Genomic DNA, 22,699 nt, shown 5'->3' with positions numbered 1-22,699 from the left:
TTTGTAATGCACTATGCCCAGCCTCAATGGTGCGCATAGGAAGAATAAAAAGTGCTGCCGTGCATCTTTTTATTTAGTAATCCTTAAGTATTGTGCAGTATAGTTATCTCAACTTTTAGTTGGCTGCTTCGAAATTTGCACTAAAATAAGGTAAACTGATCTAGGAGCCGCGAGTAATACGGTAAATTCTAGAGGCCGCACCAATCAAATGCACGCCTCTCGTTCTTCGAGATGCCTAGCGTCAAAACCCGGGAGGTAGCGGTCATCGTTAACCGGAGGCTTTCCCACAAAGTACACCACTCCCACGAAATGCCACCGCAGTGCGTATATGGAACTTTATTTAGCTACAGTTCGGATTAATGCAAAAGCAACATGGTGTTCTTTAGATATCTTTGTAATAAACCTTTCATTTAGGAAGTTATCCACACTAATGGATAGGGGACTGCAGGTAAAGCATGCATAAAATAAGCATGAATGTTTGAGGAAAAAAGCAACATAAACTATTAAGCCAGTGTGCATTATGTGGATTGTACGTCAAGACATACGTGATATATTCAGTAACATACCCTTTATAGCTGAGGAACATGGCGACCCTTCAAACTTATATAGACCTACTGGTGCACGATAAAAGGTTAGCTTATTTACGAAACATAAGTTATTTATTACGGCTGCGGTAAACCACCCAGATTTATGCTGCCTGCAAAGAAAGGCAATGGTTTTTGCTTACTATGTTCAATGTGGCCCTCTTTCGTGCTTCACTGGAAGTGGATTAATGCTCCCCATTTCAGCACAACCTCATTCTTTACTTTGGGTTTAAGAGCGCCTTGAATTACATATTCAGCGGGCAATGTAAACCTGTATTACCTTAGCGCAGCTGAAAGCTTAAGTGAGGGCCGTTGCATTTTTTTTTTCGTTAGATCCTCCGGGGAAGCTTAAGAAATTGAATACATTATTCAGCGCCGTTCCTTGCCGATAGCGTTTCTGGAATGAGCCTGCTGTTCCCTTGACTCCTTTTTTTTACATATCTTTGCTCTGTTTTTTTTTAATTTTTTTATCTGTATAAAAGATGCGACAAGAGAAGTGGCCTATAGAGATGGCTCGAATGTGCTTAATTAACATAAAAAATTAGGGTGGCTTCTGGTGCTTCAAAGAAAAGTACTTGCTAAAGGCTTGTCTAGAGCACCTACAAAGCCCGTATCACAGCACTACAAGAAGCATTTTCCGGTAGAGCCAAACCCTGCTATTTGGGCTTCAAAAAAGAACGAATACTTTGAAAACATGTTGCACGGACGCCAAGCCTATATTTCCACAGAGGGTGAACCTGTAGATGAAAGATCTTATTGCGAGAAAAAGTGGCATTATTATACAACGCCACTTCAGCAACCCTGGCTTGTTTATCAAGATAATACACGCTAATCTAATGTTTTAAAATGTGTTCGCTTTCCATGTTAGGTCATCCCGGGCGCCATAACGTATATATACTTCAAACGTTTCTATTCCAATTCTGTAACTAGCCCTCCACCATTTGTCTAAAGATCTCGGGGCCACCCCCACGTCGCCTGTCTGTCACGCGACTCCACAAAAACTGCGATAGCTCCCCACCTGATATGACGTGTACACACTTATTATGCCTGAATAGACCATAGAAACAAAAATGCTTATTTATGATTCGACGCCTTTTCGCCATTAGCCTTTTGCTATTGGTCAAAATGTTTCGGGCTGCGCCTACTTCACCAGTCTGCAACGCAACGTCACATAACCGCCAAAACTCACCGCGTCAATGTGACGTAAACGCGTTAAAGATGCATTAATATGCCGAACAAAATCAACTTTCTTTCTGAATAACCAGAGATAGCCCCGTTCCGAGAGGAACAGGAGATGGCTGCCCGCCAATCGCTCAGGCACTTGTTACGCGCACCTGCCGGAGAGCATATATTTACCTGCGCATAACGAGACTTTGTGCGTGGCAATGCAGCATTATTAATCCCTTTCGGCAAGTATACGACAAGGCTACGCCTTTGCTGAAGTTCCGTTTAAGCGGCATTCTCAGCCTCCCGTAGCACGCTGCCGCGATTTTCGACCAGATCTCGCAAGCTAAGTAAGTGGAAACGGACCAGTCGCAGACGCCGGCACAACCCTCCTGATCCGGCTATATATTTTCACTGCGCTGGCTCGGTCGCATCGAAACTCTCTCCACTTGAACGTGCTCCTCGCCTCTTGTCAGCCAATTAGATAAGTAAAACCGCTGAATGCAGGCAATGTCATTCGTTTTGAAAGGAATAAAAGTGGCCTCCTATGGACGAGGAGAGCGTTTGATTGGACTGTTAGGACAATGCTGCGGGTCACCGCCCGTTGCTTGAGTCGGCGGTTAGGCAAATTTGACATCAGAAGATTAGAAAAGCACATTGGAATAGTTTTACGTTATATTGCCCGTTCACTGTCGCGTTGGAGCATTCACCTGAATTATGCTAGAGCGCATAAAAGCGGTTACTGTGCCTAAATAAATCGATACACGAAGGCGGCCAACATTGAAGAGTGCCAATGCCACAGAATTCTGGGCGAGCCAAATTTGATAGTAGAACGATGCGTCAAAATAGTATTACAAATGCCGGTTGCTTCACGTTGCACTGAAAGGATTACACTTAAGAAGTACACTTCAACGTCAAGCATGACTCACGTTGCTTTAAAATTGTCGACAAAACACATCTTACGACGAGTGTCCACGCTAATGCGATTAGCCCTGAAGCAATGTGGTAAGACACAAATAACCAAATTCATCACTATATATATATATATATATATGTTCCTGAATTCACTTCCCTGTACCTGAACGCGTCTCGTTCAACGAACGTTGAGTTTTCATAATGTTCTGGATGCTTGTTTCCCTACACTGAGATTTTGTTGCCCGCCTCATCACTTCTGCGTAGCAGGCTTCCTCGGTTTCTTGCTCCTGATATGAATGCCTGCCTCTCGTTCAGCTTGTCTATCCGAGCACCTACCAGGTTGCACATACGCTTTCTGGAGGATTGCACAAGAAGGTTTACAAGCCTAGTGTGACATGCCCAGTTGCACGTACCCAATAGCTCCACGTGTGTATTCGGGTACACATGCAGTTTCACAAGCGCACAGGTGCAGACATCAAGTGGCCCAAGTTTTATATGAGGGTACATACTTTGCGGCAATAACCCGTCGGCTCACGTTGGCGTTAAACAGATGATATACTTACGGGCACACCGAAATGTACGTGATGTTCCCAAAGAAGGCTAATCACTTGAAGGGCTAGGCACGAACACACTCGTAAAGTCACAACGCGTCACGTTACTAAGACTCCTAGGCAATCCAAAGACATTCGTGCCCTCTTGAGATCTACAGTTCAAAGAGAAAAAAGCGCGCTACAACAAATGTACGCGAACTCGTTTTCGCAACGTGTAACTTTGAAGGCATGGGTTCTGCTATCGCGGTCTCGCTGTTCTCAGCTGATGAACGACTTCATTCGAGTCCCTCCCATCCATTGTCATTACGATTACCGCAATTAGCGTGGCGTCCGATCTCTGCACGCAATCGCGTAATCAATGACCCTAGAACGCCAAACTACTGCACCACGGAAAAACACCTCAGCTATGCCAGCCAACGAACTGCCCCAGTTGCAGCAATGGAACAGTTGTAGTAATGGCCCACTCCTAAGGTCGACAAATCATTGACCGTCAGCATCATCCGTGCCTCTTCATCACTTTTGGAGTCGTGTAGCCTGCTTAGCGGAAATAAAGGCGCAACTGCTGGTAAACAAAGAGCTGAGTGGCGTATGACAGTATGCTCTCTATAAAGCTAAGATACTCGTCGAGTACTTCTCGTAACTTAACACACCACTACCCAAAAAAAGTCTTTCTTACGTCCTATGTAAATTTTTCTGGAATTTTACTGCATTCATATATCAATAGCGTCATAGATAGAAAAGATACGGTGTTTTCTGGCTTAGCAATGTCATCAAATCGACTCACAAACCTCTCTGACCTGTTCATTTTAAGCACACAGTTAGTGCTCCATGAGAGCCCTGTATAAATCAACGCCAGCGAACAATAAACCAACTCGGGCTTCTGTGTCTGAGACGTGGTCTTTTGCCTAGGCAATATCGTCCCCGAACTAGAACAGTTGTAATCAAACAACCACCACCTTTTCCACAATATGTACCACGTCAACACATTTGCAATTTCTCAAGTGAGCCATTAAACATTGAGTACTAAGGCTTCATTTTAATAATATAGCGTGTTAAATATTAAGTAAGCTATGCTATCCAGCATTTGAATAAACCATATTGTTTTCTTGTGGTTTACAGTGTGTAAAGCAGACGGAGGCGCTTTGGGGTCTGTTTCATTATAGGATGGAGGTGGTGCGGAATTGAAGCAACAGGCGGGTTTAGCCTGGCGATCAAGGCCGGCAATACGGCTGAAGGGTTTCACCATATGTCCATCAAACCAGTCTCTTTTAAGAATACGATAAGGAGACGTGAAGTTTCTTTGCAGGCTATAACTGATCCCTCGGGAAATACAAGGTGTTGCAGGCACGCATGCGGAAAGTCCTTTTTTTTTGCAGATTCTTCAGGAGAGCGTCCCTTTCACCTTGGAATTTCTGGCAGGACCACAAAAAGTGCTCAATGTCTCCTCTCTCGTTGCATGCCGTACAGTTGGGAGAATTGATTCGCCCCGTCTTAAATAACCAGGCCGGTGTACGAGCAGGTCCTGTCCTTATTCGATAAAGAAATGAGGCTTTATTTCGCTGAAATCTCTTGGTTACGCAGGGCATATGCGGTGGAACCCAAAGCGACCCAAAATGATTTCAAATCTCAGATAGGGAACACTAACAAAGGCGTGAGAAACAACGTAACACTGGAATCAAAACAATAACATGAAGCACAACATTACGTGGCACGGAGTAAATCATCCGCGCTTGAGTAATAAGAATAGCACGCAATTTGAATGTGGTACCCTGCCCACTGTAGTTTTCTGTGGTATCCAACTTACAACGCAACAGCGCCAATCCGAGCAATGACGTCACTTATGCAATGGTTTTTCGCATTTAAAATTACTCCTTCAAGGCCGACAAGGCATTTGCTATCACGCCATATTGATGTAATATAACCGATATCATATTGTACTGTGTGCATTTCGTTTCTGTTTCTAGCGCCACGACGGAATCAGTGGTTCAATGCAGCCTGAAGAAGATTTGAATATTGCGAAATTTTTCAAGTACTTGTGACTAGAGACTGACCTTACCAAAATTATATTCGCAGCAGGCACCACCACTGCCATATGAAATGTGCTTCGTTGAATAGAATCCTCTTTCTTAAATTAATATATTTACCTAGGTGTTTAAGGATTTACCATAAAAAATGATAGAGCCTGATAGTATGAAAGCTCTCAATTATTAGTGGGAATGGTGCTTCTTGAGCCCTTTGACTACGTGGAACCGTATGCGCGGGTGCATGCATTCAACGCGTCTTTCCTATCCCTCTATCTTTCTCTGCCAACTTTTATTCCTTCTTATCTTACCCTGAGTGTGAGGCAGACAACCAGGAGCTTTTCCTTCTTGCCATCTTTTTACAGCACAAGCTCTGAGAGGTTCATTCTAGTAGCTGGTTTGGTTAGGGATGTTGTCCGCAACCGCCACCGCCGGTGCTCGCCGCGCATATCACCGGGAATGCGAAAAAAAGAAAAGATACCCATTTTCCGTCGGATAAAACCCAGGCCAACAGTGCGGGAGTCAGCTACTCTACGGCTGAGCCACCCCAGATTTTCTTTTTTTTTTCTTCATTACATGGGAGCAGAACATTGAGCAAATAAAAAAAAACGGTACAGAAATTTAAGGTGATTGAGAACACATTCAAAACTCAGGGAAGCACGTGCAATGGTCAAATAATGACTTCCAGCCCGACGCTGTTTCCTGTGCAGCGTACAGACTAAGAACGAAGGCGACATCTTCCTGAAAGAACGACCGAGTGCTTCGCGGTGGTTCAGCGTGCCTCTCAGGCATTCTACTACGCCGAAGCTTACGTAGGCCAAGTAGCATGAACATGCTATATAGTGGGTCACAGGGATCTTTGAAAGGTAGGAAACGATTTGTGTATGGTGCGACACCTGAATTCTTCCTAACTGTTTTTTGGAGAATGTCGCAGAAGAACACGGCAGCCTACAATCTGCAAAACAGTGATCAATCCTTTGAGCATGTGGACACAAGCGGCACTTTGTTTACCAGTAATGTGCAAAGTTGGGCTAGTTGATGAATTATCACCATACCTTGCTTGTTAAGCAGTGCACTGACACGGACACAGTGAAGACACACAAGAAAAACGACACTCGCTGCACTCGCAACTATTTTATTTCAGAGCACTAAAGTAAGAAAAAATTGTGTAATTAAAGATGTTTGTTAGGGGTGCAATAAATAGGAAAGGTTTGCACACAATGATAGATAGGTGCGAAATATTTGACGCCCGGGTATGCGCGCGCAAATGATTTTAAAAAATGCCTTTAATTTTGCCTTGATTCTCTTTGACGCCTCAGGATGCGCAGGTATATAAATATTAAGTATGTGCTCTGAAATAAAATAGTTGCTAGTGCAGCAAGTGTCGTCTTTTCTTGTGTGTCTCCACTGTGTCCATGTCAGTGCACTGCTTCACCAGCAAGGTATGATGACTTTGTTGACCATGGCACGAAACAGCACTTTGTTTCTAACGAGGTTTTGAGAGGAAGAGTGACAAATGTAAATTAAAGAAAAATGTTTTGATACCTGGAGGGATCATCGTTCGACAGACACGCTTAAGTACATCTAGGTAGTGACATTCCAAATAAGGGGCACGATAATTGGGAACAGGAAACCGTATGTCTGTGAGTGCAGCAGAAATTTCTTGGCGGGAGGCAGCGAAATCCATAACTCGAGCCTTGAAAAAGTGAAAGCCTTCGACAACCTCTTTGAAGAAGCCCGAAGCAGCCCGTTGTCCATCTCTGACAGAGGACGAAATATCTACTTCTGGAAACTAATTGATTAATCGAAGTTGGAACATCTTTCTTAGAAATTGACTGCTTACAACACGAAAGAAGAATAACCGGGAGCCAAGTCTAAACAAAAGCACAAACTAGGCCAAGACCAGCGCTCTCAAGAGGTAAGAAAATGTTATCACATCGCATGCTCTCAATAGTGAGAGTGCTTTCCATACCTAGGTAGCAAACACGCGATGCAAAGCTTGCAACCTATGCCGCAGGCACTGTAATACCTGCAGTCATACATAAGTCGAGCTGCTAAGAACACATTGCAAGCTTCAGCTCGGCTTAATATGGACAAATGCCGTCCCTCCCAGTTGTCAATTTTACGCTGCACTTCTGCAACTTCCGCTGACAAGTGCGTATTACTATTGCGATTGCGAGAGCGAGGTACACGTAAGTACCTTCACTCAATCCCGTATTGCGATTTCGAGTGCGAGGTACACGTAAGTACCTTCACTCAATACCGCCGAAGTGGGTTGGCATTGTGCCCCATAGACCGAACCGAAACCCTGAACTGTTCTCAAAGTTTACTGCTGCACCAGAGCCCGAGAAGAACTGTTGCGTTATCGCAAGGGTATTCTATATACTTTTTTTTTTGTCCGCACAATAGAAGGCCACGTCATCTGTATAGGGAAGTACGCGGATCTCATTGGATAACAACATTGGATTTCAACACCTGAAAAGCACGATCTTTCAGAATTCGTGCGAGAAACGGTTCCAAGTACGAAACGAATAATAGAGGGGACAAGGGACAACCTTGCTTTAGCGGTGCTTCAGGCAGTTAGCTTCGGATAGACAACCGTTAACTAGCCGCGTTGTGCCATTGGCATAACTGATAGCGATGCCTCTAAAAAGAAGAGACCTAATTAACGTTCATGTGTTCCAACACATGAAGCAAGTAGTGATTAATATTATCAAATGATTTTGCCAAATCAACCTGAATGATTGCGACCTGATGTGCACTTTCATCTACACACTCTAGCACATACCGTGCAACGTGGATACTCATCTGGATTGATCTTCCTTTAATGCCACATGTTTGATGGTCTCCCAACGGTGATTGAATTACATCTTGAAGGCGACTGGCTAATATCTTCGCAAATATTTTACAATCCACGTTGCGAAGGGATATGGAACATTGTGCAATTTAGTTGCATCACTGCTGTTCGGAATAAGTACTGTGTGCCCTTGATAGAGCGTGGCGGGTAGGTATCCAATCCGCTAATCTTCTTTCTGCACATTTAGAAAGGGAGCCATTATAGAGCGAAAGCACTGATAAAATACCGCACTCAAGCCATCTGGCGCAGGAGTTTTGCCTTTAACTAGCGTAGCAATGGTTTCTTCATCTTCTGTGTTGCCTATGTCTCTATCAACATCATCACATTCGTCTTCACCTTAACGCTTCTTAACTTGCAGCGGAAATGTGCCCTATGAACGCGTCATAGCGCCCCCGAATACACGGAATATGACATGCGCGCAGCACATCGTCAATACATGCATACTTTACATTGCAGTTGCATATTTTCCACCAGGTGGCACGCCATGTAGCAGTTGCATAGGTAGCGGTACAAGGTAGATAGAAAAGGTTTGAGCAAGAAAAAGAAGGTTAAAGAAAGGCATAAAATTTGCCCTAATGAAAAACATACCTGAATAAATGCATGTCTGATTAAATCAAACAGGTTAGCTTACTGTTTGTAAGCGTCCCATTTCAAAGGACATGCTATTAAATCGTGACCATCACCATAATGATTAGAATCTTATCGTGCTATTTGTCACGCGATATGATATACGGGCCACGTAGACTCGCTACACGTAAATTTTACACTGCGGTTATGTTGTATTCGACCAGTTGTTCGGACATGCAGCAGTTGCATGTAGCAGTTGCATGCTGCATGTAGCTGGACCTGGTTAACTGAAGTAGGCTAAGTGACCATTTTTCGCCGCACCATTTCAAAGGGGATGTCAATAAATCATCATAGTTATTCTATGGTGCCACGGGTCAAGGGATGTGAAATATGCGCCGCGCAGTCCGAATACCTGCTTTTACTCTTCGGTGCCCCTTGTGGAGCCTCCTCTACGATTCGCAAGAAGCGAATAGTAGAGCTACGCGCGAGGCTGCAGCCAGGCAACGTCGGGCTCAGTAGACTACTGTGCAGAGAGCAGCACAAGCCGCACCGCGCCATCGACACCGGGCGGACCACTAGAATTCTTATTGTGAAAACTACGCGAAGAGGCTTCACTGCGAAGAGCCTTGCTGCCGAAAATGGAGCTCCTGTGCAACCGCTCCTCAAGCTTAGCCTGTGACTTTGCTGCGTGTGCCGACCAGGCCTGCGTCGCTTTTATACATGAAAGAAGAAATAATTCGAAGCGATCTAAGGATCTTCGCTTCATGGGAGTACGAATATAGAAGACAGTTAATAATTGGTTTCTTTCAAAAACAAATAGCTACATTGATTCCAGAAATCGTCCCTTCCTTGTGCGATGATCTTATCTTGCGGACGCCACAAGACATTCATCCTATGTGTGGTAACTTTCCTACACGCATTGGCGGTTTTTAGACACATACAATGCTTGCCGCAAGCTATAAGCGGAATGCAATGCAACCAAGTTTCGCAGCATGGTATACTCCTTTAACACGTAAAGGCGAAACCCAGCTGGGCGCACTTCGTAATGCATTAATTTATATGATCGGAGGTGTCATACTTCTTGCAAGATATAGCGAGTCGCTGTGTGAAGTAAACGTGTGGCAAGCCGTTGTCTGCAAGCTGCGGCTTCTTTTCGACGCTGCCGTCTCACGTCGTCACCTTGCTGCTCCTTCAGTTTGGATTCTTCGGCTCATTTTCGATGCTTAGCTGCGGCTTCAGTCGGTCATGACCCTTAGACATTACGTTACGTCCTCTCAGCACAGGACAGAGCCGTATGTTGTTCTGTTTGTTGTACGGGTAATTTTAGTGAATATAAGCACTGTCCGCTTGACTTTGTCGAGCGCTTGTAGCCTCTGCTTTAAGGGGGCATCAGCTATTGCACCTTTGCATGCTTACGGACACGGCCGCTGGATAAAAGAAAAAGGTGCGGCCTGCCGCGTGCATCAAAAACGCTGTCATCCGCCGCGGCGCTGCCAGTCTGAGACTGTTGTCTCAGATCGGCATAGAAAGTGCGTGAGGAACGCGCTTCGAACGCCGTCACCCCTGGAAACCAACGCGTCCCGTCCCCGAGAGCTAGCGCCATTCGGCCCAGCCAAGCGGCCGAGAATGCAACTACGATCCTCCTCTTTTTTTTTTTACGAAAAGGCCTAACCGTCTTTTTTTATCCAGCGGCCGTGTTACGGGGGTACGAACGATTGCTGATGATGACATTTTTGTACCACTCGACTTGGGGCGGCGTTTCTACAGCGAAGCTGTTCATGCGCAACCCGTGCCCTTGTTTTCTGACTTCGCTAAAGCTATCATCATCAGCAATGGCCGTAGAGCTGTAGTCTTGTTCCACAGCTGGCTCCTTTGCCACTAGTCATTCCAGCGTAGAATTTCACTCTTCTTCTGTCGTCGTAATCGGGAGGCTGCGTTTACCGGAACATGAGGTATTCGTTGTCTTACGTGACGGGAAGGTTTAGTTTTAAAGCAGTTCAATTTTGAAGAATTGCAAGCGCCAGTGCCGGCCGGATGCTGCTAAACGTGCCACCCAGCAAACTGGAGACATCCAACGCAAGCGACAATGGCAGACTGCGGGCATAACGTCGTTCTCTCCTTCGCAGCCAAACGTGTATGTTACGTCATTAGGAAACACAAAGACGTCAACCGTCAAACAATCCAACCAGTCGTCAAAACGATTGCAGCGCCCGAATCTCCAGTGGTGGGCTTTGCGCCCAATACACGCAGCTTTGAATTAGTAGTTCTGCACATTCCATCCCAGCTACAACTATGGGAATACCAGGAGAAGTGCATACTCCTGAGGAAGAAGCTGCCTACTGCGAGCGTGAGCGATAGGTGGGTCATGAACAGGCTCGTCGTCGTAGGGCTTGCTTCGTGCGCAAAAAAAAGAAAGAAACATTAGGAGAACCACAAAGAAAGGCACTCCTAAAGCATGCTCACCACGCGAAGCATGCAAAAATGAAAATGAGGTGAAAAAATGGCGGAACAAAAGATTTATAACGTAGGCTGCTTGCGAAGTTTCGATTGCATGGTGTAACACTTGGTGTAACTAACACAGCTTCGCTGTTCGACCACCATCACGGACAGGAAGGGGCGGCAATTTTTGAGTATGAGCCATTGCAACGAGGGACTTAAGGCTTTCACTTTAAAAATAATGGCGATAGTTCGCTTCGGCCATTTATTGTACTGTCGTGAACTTTGCATAAGCATAATGGGTCTGTTATGGAAGTCAATGAAGTTCAGTGCCTCTGTAGCATTATTTTCTTTTGTGCACACGTGTATTGATTGTTAAAATTAGGGCTGTGCAAACTCACCCCTCTTGCAAGGGCCAATATTTACCTATGACTTCTAAGCAGCTTTTGCGTTGCTCTTACCAAGGTATGTCAACCCTCGGCGGTGCAGTTTTTCGTGGGTTAAATGACGCTTTTGATTCCCATAATATCTTCATTCTCCAGCCGGGCTGAATTGGCAAAGCTTCTTTTTGGTAAGCGCGTTTGACATTTGGCAAGCCACCTTCGTTAATGATATGTCCAGCATCAAGAGTGCCTGAATTTTTTTTTTTTACCGACAATCATTTCAAGCGTAATCTGTTTTTACAGCGAGTCTGTTAAGCTTTTCGTTAGTTCGTCTCGTGACGACAGAAAACTCGGCCCAGCGGTGCGTCACCGAGCCACGCAACCTCCTCGCATCACATACATCGTATACGGCGCAGTCTCGCCGCACCATGCGTGCGCTTCGCCTTCCCTCTCCCCTGCAGAGGAGGAGCAAGTGTTCGCTTAGCCGTGACGTCATTGATACGCTAGAAAGCTCTGAGCAGCCGGCGCCCTGACAGACATGTCGCCTCTCTCGTCTAGTGAGCACGCGCGCACAGCTAGTATGGGGAGTCCGAAGAAAAGCAACAATCCCGAGGCAGAAGCCGCCTACAACGAAGCTCGGCGCGCCGCTCAAAGGCACTACCCCCCCCCCCCCCCCCCCACCTTCCCATCGCCCCACTGACGAAGGAGGCCGCGGCCGCTGCCGACAAACGCCGTCGCCGAGCCGAGGACCCCGAATTGCGGGCCAGAGGCAACGAACGCTGCCCACTGATTGCTCGGAAGCCCGATCTAGCTCCGCTGTGATCCAGCCTTGCACCACAAGTGCGAAATGCCCGCATCATTATTCTGAATAGAAACCAGAGTTCTTAGCAGCGCTACCTTTCAGGCGTTCCATATTGCGTCTCGTATTGCGTGTCGATTTATTTGACTGAACTTACCTGAAAGTAAAAAGCAAATGCCTTTCTATCTCAACATACTACCTTTCGTTAAAGGCGCTGAATATGTTCCACTCAAGCGCTCAACATACGTCGTGTGCCGGACCTGAGGTACAGCAACGTGAACCTATTCCATGCTTACTTTATTCCAGTGTACCGACGTCAAGTTAGCGTAGATATCGACGTAATCAAAGGTCCTAAACTCCAAGGCTGTGTCAACAGTCCAATCCAATGCGCTCGTGGTATATAGGAGGTAACATTTGTTTGCTATCAAAGCGAATATAATTGAATATAGCGAACATCTAGAGGCAAGGAACATTCACGAGAGAGGGGGCGGGCGGGGTTGGAGGGGCGGTGGGCTTGAGCTAGCGCAGCGAAATTAGATAACAGCGTGAATAGAGTAGTCCTGGTGTCTCCAATTGATCTGTTTTCATTTCCTTAGGTTGGGGTGGCTCATCAACAACCATGGTGCCATGCAAAGGGGTGTTAAACATGCTGGAAATACGGACGCTCAGTGAAGATCTGGTAGAGTCGCATAGTATACGTGCCGATAGGTCCCGGCAACTTTCTACTGCCACAGACACATTTTATTCTTCGGAAGAAAATCCCTTCTTGCCGGATGATCACAGTACACAGCACCGCAGGGATCAGTCGGCAGCCATCTTCTATCGCTTTCGAAAGAAGGCAGTTTCCAGTTATTCCATAAAAGTTCTGCATTTTTCGGCGAAATATTTCGTCATTAGTGCATACATGTCGCTTTGACTTGGTGAGTTCCTGAGGTTCTGTGACTTCGCTTGACAGACAGGCACGGCGCGAAAATGTTTCAGCAAATCGCGGAAGGCTATTTGTTACAAAGGCGTAAAATCGAAAAGTAACCAATTCTTTCTTTGTTCGGCTCATACAAGCATGATAAATGTGCACATTTAATCTTGAGATGCTTACTTGTTCTTGTTTTCTTTTCGTGACTAACAGCCAGCCAGAGTGGGCCTGGCCCCGAAAGCGTTTGACCAATCACTTAGGAATAAAAAATAAAATGGTATAGAAACAGATTGGAATACTTGTCATACAGATCCTACTGGTACTGTGATATTGTTCCCGCGTTTAGTTTCGTACTTATGGCATAGCCCGTGCAAAAACGTAATGGTATCAATGGCATTTAATATACACTGCATCACATTCCTAAATCCTTATTTCTCAAATAAATATCACTTCCTGCGATAGCATCAGAATATTTTATTCACTGCGGACGTTTCTTAGATTTCTCGCGGCTTAAAATAGACAGAAGCAACGCATTAAGAAAAGGCAAGGTACCCCAATGCCGCGAAGTGCCTTTAAAGTCCCAATAATTCTATTGTTTCGATACTGCCACTTTAGCCCATTTCCTTTTATCTTTCGCACGAAAAATAAGAAAAATTACAGAGTCTCTTAATATCTCTCTTAAGAGGTGAACGACGAAAGCCTACTATTCCTCCTCTTGTAATTCGCCTCTTTCTCTTTCCCTCTTCTCTTTGTCTTGTTTCCTTTAGTCGTTGCTGCTCACTACTAAGCAATTTTAGTCATTTATAATCAATTATAGTCGTTACAATTCGTCGTTAGACATATTGGTCGTTTCGTACTCATTAGTAGTCATTACAACCCATTTCAGTCATTATTAGTCATTACTGGTCGTTACTAAGCAATTTTAGTCATTTCTAATCAATTGTAATCGTTACAATTCGCCGTTAGACATATTGGTCATTAGTAGCCATTACAAGTCATTTCAGTCATTATTATTCATTACTGGTCATTACTAAGCATTTTAGTCGTCTGTAATCAGTTGTGCTCATTAGAAGCTGTCATTAGACATAAGGGTCATTTCGTAGTCTTTGTAGCCGTTACAAGTCATTATTTGTCATTACTAATCATTATTAGCCTCTTCAAATCTCAATTTAACGTTGTCATTCACTAACTGTCGCTATCAGTCATTTTTCATTCTTTAATATGTGTTTAATCTGCCTTCATATGGTGTGATGGCGCTTTGGCGGACACTCCGGCGGTCAGGTCTGCTGACACGATCTTCACCATGAGCCTAGAAAGGCTTTCGCCTTAAAAATAAATGACGTCCTTGCTTTGGCCGGTGTTCCGCTAATGGTCTGTCGGCCTTTCATTTTCTCAGAGCCAGCAAAGTCGCAGGACGCATTCGCTCCTCAGTCACGTAAAGGAAACGTTGTAAAAAGGCCAGCGTCTTACGAAAGGACTGAGGAGTCGTTGTACAACTGTGGAACACGAAGCAAAAAGAAGTTTCCTCTTTGTTGTCCGAGATCTCAGTTGCGACAGCTTGTAACTAGATAATGCGGTCTGACTCTCGGTGTCTCATACTAAGAGACAGTGCTTCTTACCAGTGTTTGAACCGCCGGGAAGGATCTTCCAAAGCACATGCTGTTTATTTTTATATCTGGCATGACTCCAATAAATGGCACATTTCAGCCTTCTTTCTAAAATAACATATTTTTCTTCACACCTATGTTACGTGTTATCTTCGCTGTGAATTGCCTTAGGATAACACATTCATTTAATTTTTTGCGAAGTACTGCAAGCGCAATTTTTTATGTTGCTAAAGTGAGTTAGCTCAGTCACTATAGTGACAAAAGTAAGAAATAATAATCCATTGATCGCCTAACCAATATGCGATAACACACCAGATTTGAAAAGGCCGTTCGAAGTCAGAACTGGGGAGGTCCAACAAATGTACGGCCCACATTTCATGCTCACGATGGCTTAGCCACCGTATTGGTGGTGTGTGCAACTATTCGAAGACCTACGCTGAAGTGATGCTCCTTGTATGAAAGCGATGTTCTCGCTAGCCTGAAATGCGGCATAAATTTCGGGACTATATTTCTCACTAATAAATTATTTTCTTTACAATCACACTGTGCCAATGCGGGAGTCATCCGGTATTAAATATATGAGTAGATTATTTTTTTATATAGTGCGACACGGGCTATAAAATAAGAGCAATCAAATATCTACCTCGAACATGAGTTCTCAGAGTTCAATTTCGTCCATATAGCAATATAGTATTCTCAATATCTTAAAGAGATGTCGGGGGCGACTGCCATAAGAAGTACACAGTGTTACATTGCCTTTTCCAGTTCTAGCGTCCACTCTATACATTCTACAGCCTTCATATGTTCTTTTTACCGACACTGTGTAATTTAAGAGAAATACAGAGGTGGTATTCAGAATGAAATTAGTGAAGGGCAAAAGAAAATTGGGCATGTTGCCTTGTAATCATTTTCTCTGTTTGTGTCCACAGGTTTCATTGATTTGTGACTTTATTCATTGTGTGCGCTGAAGTCATCAAGAAAATAAGAAAAAATTATGGCCTCAGAATTCTTCCTCAGGATGGATGTCAGCTGATTGCTAACAAACCAAAGTGCTTCACATCGTCATTACAGAAGCCAGCCAGGCCATGGGCAACAGCAGTTACTTACAGAAGGCGTTGGAATTCGAACCGAAACATTTTTCACGAGTATCTACTATCAGAAATGTTTGCTGCTCTTATTATCGGTTAGCTTACGTATATCTTAAAAATGCAAGTCGGTTTACTTTTTTCAAATGTGTAAGCGTTTACTGATTCTTTTATGACGATTGCGCTACTTACTTATTGCTAACTGGTAGCTCGATGTATAATTTACGTATTTACACTAATGGAGGCGTGAAGATTGTCTTGCGGAGGTGCGGAAGTTGCGATTTATTCACAGACATGTCGCTTACGAAAGTGCGTGCTCTAAACTCTCCGGAATATTTTATATCATTGAAAACGATTCATGAAAACTGCAAGCACATTTATTACGTTTTTATTATCGCAAAGGCGCCTTCTCATAAATACGTGAAAAAGGCGTCATTTCAGTGCCATATGCGCAGCTGCCTGCTGAAACTAAACACAATCAGGGAAAAAAGGATTATATTGATTTAGATCACGTGTCTCCTAACGCGTGCGGTATGTCAAGCATGGCTCGCTGACTGTTCTTCTCTGCCGAACAAAAATTTCAAAAAAGACACTGTAAAGTTCGCGAACGTCTTAGTGGAGCTTACACTGGGGAAGCTTGCAGCCTTCGAGAGAATAAACTAATCCGTAAACAAAAGCTTTTGCGCTGCGACGGTCTCCAACGCTTTTCACTAAGTCAAGCTTGGCGCCCAACTTCAGCATCACAAAGGAAAGCAAAACAAAAAAAGTGCTGTCACTTTTTTTCACTAGAGGATTCGTTCATAGCAGCAAACGAAAAGATGGTAGCCAAGGAAAGAAGCATTTTAATCAGGATTCTCCATTAAGCGGGTTTTCGTGGAAGCGGTACCCGGAGTCCAGCGTTGGTAATATGAGATAAGCTGATGAAAAAGGATTTTTCCTCTAATCCGACGCATGCGCGACCTCTCGCGGACTCTTAGGTATTTATAGGGTAGATAACGTCATATCTCGGGAAAGTAGGCGTCGCAGCGACCGCACCCGCCATCGTATAAACATTATTTTTTACCAGTCGGCTCAAATGAGGAGGTTTACCCCATGTTTGGATTATACGATCAAGAGCCTAATTCCTTTGCGCACAAATGGGCTTGCCTCTATCTTCGTGCTTCGTTATCGACTAATTTCTGACGACGTTTTCGTATCGAAAGGAACGCTTTTCAGAGGACCAAAATACCACCCTGTGATTTCGGTACTTCTCTGCAGCGCTCTGCGCCAATTATTTCACTACTGGCCCCAAAAGCTGAACAAGTTGTTTCGCTTTTCCTCAAAGCAGGCGATTCAGATTTCGTGAGATAGAAAAAAAAATCTTGCACCCTAATTAAAAAAAAAATTAACTGCCTGAAGTAAGCATATGCACAATATTCCATAATTCGAGGAAGCTTAACTGAATATACAACTCATAGAAATGGCAAAATCTCGTAGCAGCTTCAATATTATTAAAGCAACTCCATTCTTATTTAATTTATCGCGTAAGCTTCATGTACTCCCCCTCGAGTTGCAGACACGTTTTGTGCAAGTTTCTTTTCTGCGTCCGCACTGCCCAGCCTCTTATGTTTTGGCGTTGTTAGGCATCGTCGTTTCCTGCGTGCGTCCCTATAATATATCGACTATCCGCACATCCAACTCGGCGCACATCCCGAACCTCAGTAAAAAAATAAGCAACAGGCACATGTACTCTAGAAGCGTAGTTCTTAATAAAATTGCTGTGATGCTCGAAAAACGTGATAAAGAAAGCCACATTGAAACCCCTTCTTCAAACACACCACTAGCAGGAAAATACGCGTCAACCATTGAAGGTGTAGTTCTGTGTGTCGAGGGTAAACCGGGTCTTCACGAAACCAAAATTTAGCAGAGCTAAGTAAAGAGCAAGGATATTCCCATTACAGTAATGAAAACCACCTAGATGGCTGCTATAACACATAACACACACTTCTCCGTTGGGGAAAAAAAAAATTCTGTGTTGCTCTTTCTTGGCAAATACTAAGGCGCACACAACACAATCGATAATATAAATTTACATGCTTCATTATTTTTTTCGACTAAGAAAGGCTGAATGCAATGCCGGATGTCAAGAACAGGTATATGTATGCGTATGTGTCTTCTTTCAACAACGTAGAAGTAGAATCAATGATAAAACTTACATCAAGCACTGTTATTCGAGCACAGCCCGCTCACCTTTTCAATCGAGAAGAGCACCGTTGGCACGTTCACGCGGTCTTCGTAATCCTTTAAATGGTGACTCGTTGGTCTGGTTGTGTTGACGAAACACATTGGTCCTTCCGCATCGACCCTTTCGCAGCGCTGGTATCCACCACTCAACAAGTCGTTGATCCTTACATCTCTCGGAGACTAGGACCAACGTTACTTAGACTGCCTCCCGCTCTAAATGTGTCTGCTTTAACTTATAGAAAGTTTGTATCTTTTTCTCCAATACTTGCGCTGGGGTAAAAAAAGTATTTTTTTACACTTATTCGCTCGTAGTTCAGTGAAGTCGGCAACTCAAAACTAACAGCAAGGCTCGATACGCCAGATAATGCAATAAAGATTCCAAGTGTTCACTGTTGCGCTGCTGTTCACATGGCTGCCTTGCAAAATTGCCTGTTATAGGAGTGAACTGTCGCATGAAGATATTGGAGGGTCGGACGACCAATACTTAATTTTTTGCGTACCGCACGGCTAAACTACAGTCGGCGCTTCCACAGCGCCCGCCTGTTGCTTCGCCCGTTTCCGAACCCAAAGCAACCCATAAGGAGGTTCAATCCAACGACGGAAATAACGATCAGGTTATTTGCAACGACGCAAGAGAGAACAAATGGCAAGCGACAGAGAGGTACAAAAGTTGAAGCGCACGGGGCAAGAGACAGCGCAAGCTATGTCGCATCAGCAGACGCCGAGAGAAGCGCGCCGGGACCGCGCCAGGGAACAAACTGACGGCCCAGCCGGAGACGCGCTCCGATGTTTGACGCGGATCGACCAACGCGGCCGGGGTTTTCCCCTTCCGACTCGGGACGTCGCGGCCAGGGGGAGCAAGCTCCTCTGCGCATGCGCGTGCCCGCACCTCCAGTTTAAGGAAGGCGAACAAGCAGCCACATGTGGGTTTCTGGAAGCGCGAGACCTCCCGAGCGCGCTCGGCAGGCTGGCGCGGAAAAGGCTGGTGTCGCCCTCTGGCGTTGGGGAGGAGTCCCGCGCCGACGGCGCCTCGCGGGGATTTCGGCGCGGCTCAGTGAGCTCGCTCGCGCGCGGCCGAATCCGCTGCCGCAACCAGTCGACTAGGCTCGTCGGCTTTGGCTGCTCGCTGTTGCCTGTGGCACACGCTTGACTTCACGATAGAGACATATTTAAAGAGGAACTAGTTTCGCGTCTACCAGCAATCTTGCGGCGGTTACTTCTGGTGGGTGGGTCGGTCGGTCGTCGTCTCGGCGAATACGAGCAACAGGACAGAGAGGACCGCGTCGTTTCGCTTTCTCCTTCCTCTTCTCCACTAAGCGCGGGAAAAGTATTGTTCACGATGTCACTGTTACAGCTAGCTTACATATCTGTATGTATTAAGTCAGCCGATATATATATATATATATATATATATATATATATATATATATATATATATATATATATATATATATATATATATGGTAAGATGCCAAGGTTAAACGTGTGTCGTATGCAAGTACACGAAGAGGGGCTTATGTAATCCCTCTATCTAGAGCGCCCAAGTAGTGCCTGGAAGCGCCGTCGGTTATACGTAATAAAATGCTCATACATAAATCCTACCTATATAATGTAAAACTTATTCACAAATACACACATAAGATAATGCTAGATGTATAAAGCACACCAACGTCTTCATGTAATAGCACTTTGTGTTCAATAGATTCTCCTACTTGCTCATGTTTCTTTGATTTAGCCATTGTCTCTGCGTTACTGGGTGTGTGCCCACTCTTGGCCAATATTTCAGACTTGGTGTGCACCTCTGTGACGCAGGGATAATCATAAATAGAACTACTTGTGGGTCGTGCTTCTCGGTGATTACACGTGTCATCGCGATTCTTCTCTGACCCGAAACCACACAGCGCTTTCGTCCTTGTTAAATCGTTGCGTCAGCATTCTGTAATGTAAACTCGAAAGCAAACGTCTGGGGAGCAGAGGTGGCGGTAATCTTTTCTCCTCCGTAGCCTGCGTACAGGCTGAAATCGACTGGCACAACCTAGTGCGCCTGTTTGATCAGCATCATACATTAAGACAACACGCTGCAGAGCTCCGCTAGAAGAAATCATTTCTTTTTGCTGATGCCGCAGTCTCTAGGCTTTTGCTCTCAACTGTACATTCTCATAAACTGCTGCTTGTCTTGGGGCACATCTTATGAAAGGTTGAGTAATTATATGAGTGTGTACGAGCACAAGAGGCGACTGGAGGGGCCGATTTTACTTAGCCAGAAAAAATTGACGCAGCTCCACCCCAAAGGCGAACCATCGATTGCGATATAATATGAGTGGCCAGCCATACGAAGGATAGTACATTTATCTCCGTACAAACTTATAAACATAGGCATACCATACTAGCGGATGAGTGGCTGTGAAGGGAAAGGTACGGGCGCGTGGCTATTGCACATGTGTTACTGAGCGAAGCAGTGGGGCAGCGTTTGACAGTCAGTATTTTTGGTTGCTTGGAAGGGACGCTGAATCGACGCAGCTTCCCCGTGCGACGTTTTCGCGCTTCCCCAGACGCGGAAGGGAGAAGCCTAAAAATAAGTAAACCTTTAAACTTTGTGTTCTGTTCTGTCTTATAGAACGGCTGCTAATAAGGTGTACATATTTTGTCTTCCCCGGCGTAAGATAACGTGCATTAAAAGGCGGGACTATCTTCAGAAGCCCTCTAACTTGTCCGCGTTTTGCCTCCGTAGCTTTCCCTTCATAGCTACGGAATGATGTCAACAAGTATATCTAGGTTGACAAGCATGGTGTCGCGCGCGCACGCGGAAACATGAACACTTCTAACTCGATGAACGCGGAAACTCCCTGTGAAAACGCTGCAGTGAGGAAACGCGGCAGCAGCAGCGAGCGAATTGACCTTCGTGCAGCTGCTCGCATGAACGCGAACTACGCCTTGAAAACACAGCACAGCGTGCACTATAAACCCACGTAGATGACTTTCAAGACGCAGCGGCCCGGCAGGGCGTGCGAAACCGCCTGAATCACCAGGAGCAGAACGTGCGAAGGAAGGCAGTGCGCTTCCTCTCCGCTTGGCAACGTAGCGTGCGCGAGATTGAGCCGCAATCCCCGGCTCACAGTGGCACGCTTTCACTGGCACATACTGCATACGGCACTTGGCAACGATTTTATCGCATGTTTACTTTATATGGAAAGTCACGGCGACGCGCATGCCGACGCCAGACATGCGCCAGGAGTGTGCAACAATATGAATCCAACGTGTAATGAAGCCATCGAAAGAACAGACAAAATATCTGTTTTATATGGATTTAAAAATCATGAGGTATAAGAAATGAAAGGGTACGAACTTGCCACCATTGTGACGAGAATCCACAACATCTGTATAACGCATGCTATGCTACACCATTGAACATTGCCGAGAGCTGTTCTTGCTTGGTTTTGGTGGGAGATGGTAAATTCCTACAGGTATTGGTGTTCTTGGAAAATATCGTGTCTCACAAAATTGTGGGGCCGATATTGCATAATTCGATTACCTGAGTCACTGTCACCGGCGTCTCTGGCCGACATCTCCACCGCTCTTCCAATAACACCTATTTCGCTAAGTAGCACTTGTTGCAATTGAGGAATATTAACAAGGACAGTAATCAGATGACTTTTCTTTTTGAGCAATCCTTAATGAACAGCCGTTCAGACTAACACTGCAAATAATTTTGATGATGATGATGTGTGGTTTTTTGTGGCGCAAGGGCCAGGTTTGGCCAAAGAGCGCCATGACAAGTTGTAATGTTGACGATGTATTATGGAAGATGTGACTTGGCTGTAAAGTGGCCTAAAAATATTCGCTGTAGAGTGCGTAAAATTAACTTGTTATAAAATTATGGCGATGACAGATGACGAATACTATGAACACTAAAATCCATCGTGAAAGAATGATGCAGAATAGAAAATATATGAGATGGTAAAAATGCCTGGAGCACTGTTGCCTCGCCAGAGCCCTTCAAACACAAGGGCCTAGAGGCACGTGCTACACGAAAGAACTATCGCAGCGCCATCCTCTGAAGAGAGGAGACGCTACGAATATGTTGGGCTAACAACATGCAACACAACATCTTTCAGATAACTTAGGACTGCGTTAGTGTCGAAGAGCGGTTCTGGGCCGAGTAACATTACAGGATGAAGGGGAATATGCTGCCGGTATGCTAACGGAAAATGTTTCTTTCTGTCAGATTCGGCTTTCCGACACTCCAGGAGGACATGGAGGACGGTCAGCCTCTCCCCGCATCTACCGCAAGTTGGAGGATCATTTTCAGTGAGTAAGAAGTTGTGTGTACCAAATGTGTGTCCTATTCTGAGGCGACAGAATAGGACATCTGTTCGCCGTGATTTTGTTACGGAGGGCCAAGAACCTAACTGTGGCTTTATCACGTGCAGTTTGTTATTTACTTCTACGTCCCACTTACGTTGCCAGTGGTTTCGCAGTTTCCTTCTTAAGAAAGGCTTCAGGTCCGTGACAGGGACCGAAGCAGTAGGACTGACTGTATGCAATGAAATTGATGTGGCCATCTGGTCTGCTAGAACGTTACCCTCAATGCCCC

At 45.0% G+C, this 22,699-nt stretch overlaps 1 protein-coding gene across 4 annotated transcripts in view; it reads right to left on the bottom strand.

The window, feature by feature from the left end:
• Window positions 1-22,699, bottom strand: part of LOC135907759 (allatostatin-A receptor-like) — a 199,329-nt gene that overhangs the window by 33,221 nt on the left and 143,409 nt on the right. Inside the window, exon 1 of one of the 4 annotated variants that reach the window (XM_070523190.1) lies at window positions 18,112-18,217. The exons of the other annotated variants lie outside the window; for them this stretch is intronic. The gene's annotated coding sequence lies outside the window, so the exon portion shown is untranslated. Of the gene's footprint in view, window positions 1-18,111; window positions 18,218-22,699 lie in introns of those variants that run through there. 4 annotated transcript variants of the gene reach the window in all.

This window comes from Dermacentor albipictus, chromosome 8 (assembly GCF_038994185.2).
Source record: "Dermacentor albipictus isolate Rhodes 1998 colony chromosome 8, USDA_Dalb.pri_finalv2, whole genome shotgun sequence".
NCBI lineage: Eukaryota > Metazoa > Arthropoda > Arachnida > Ixodida > Ixodidae > Dermacentor > Dermacentor albipictus.
This window is presented reverse-complemented; position numbering and strand designations above follow the sequence as displayed.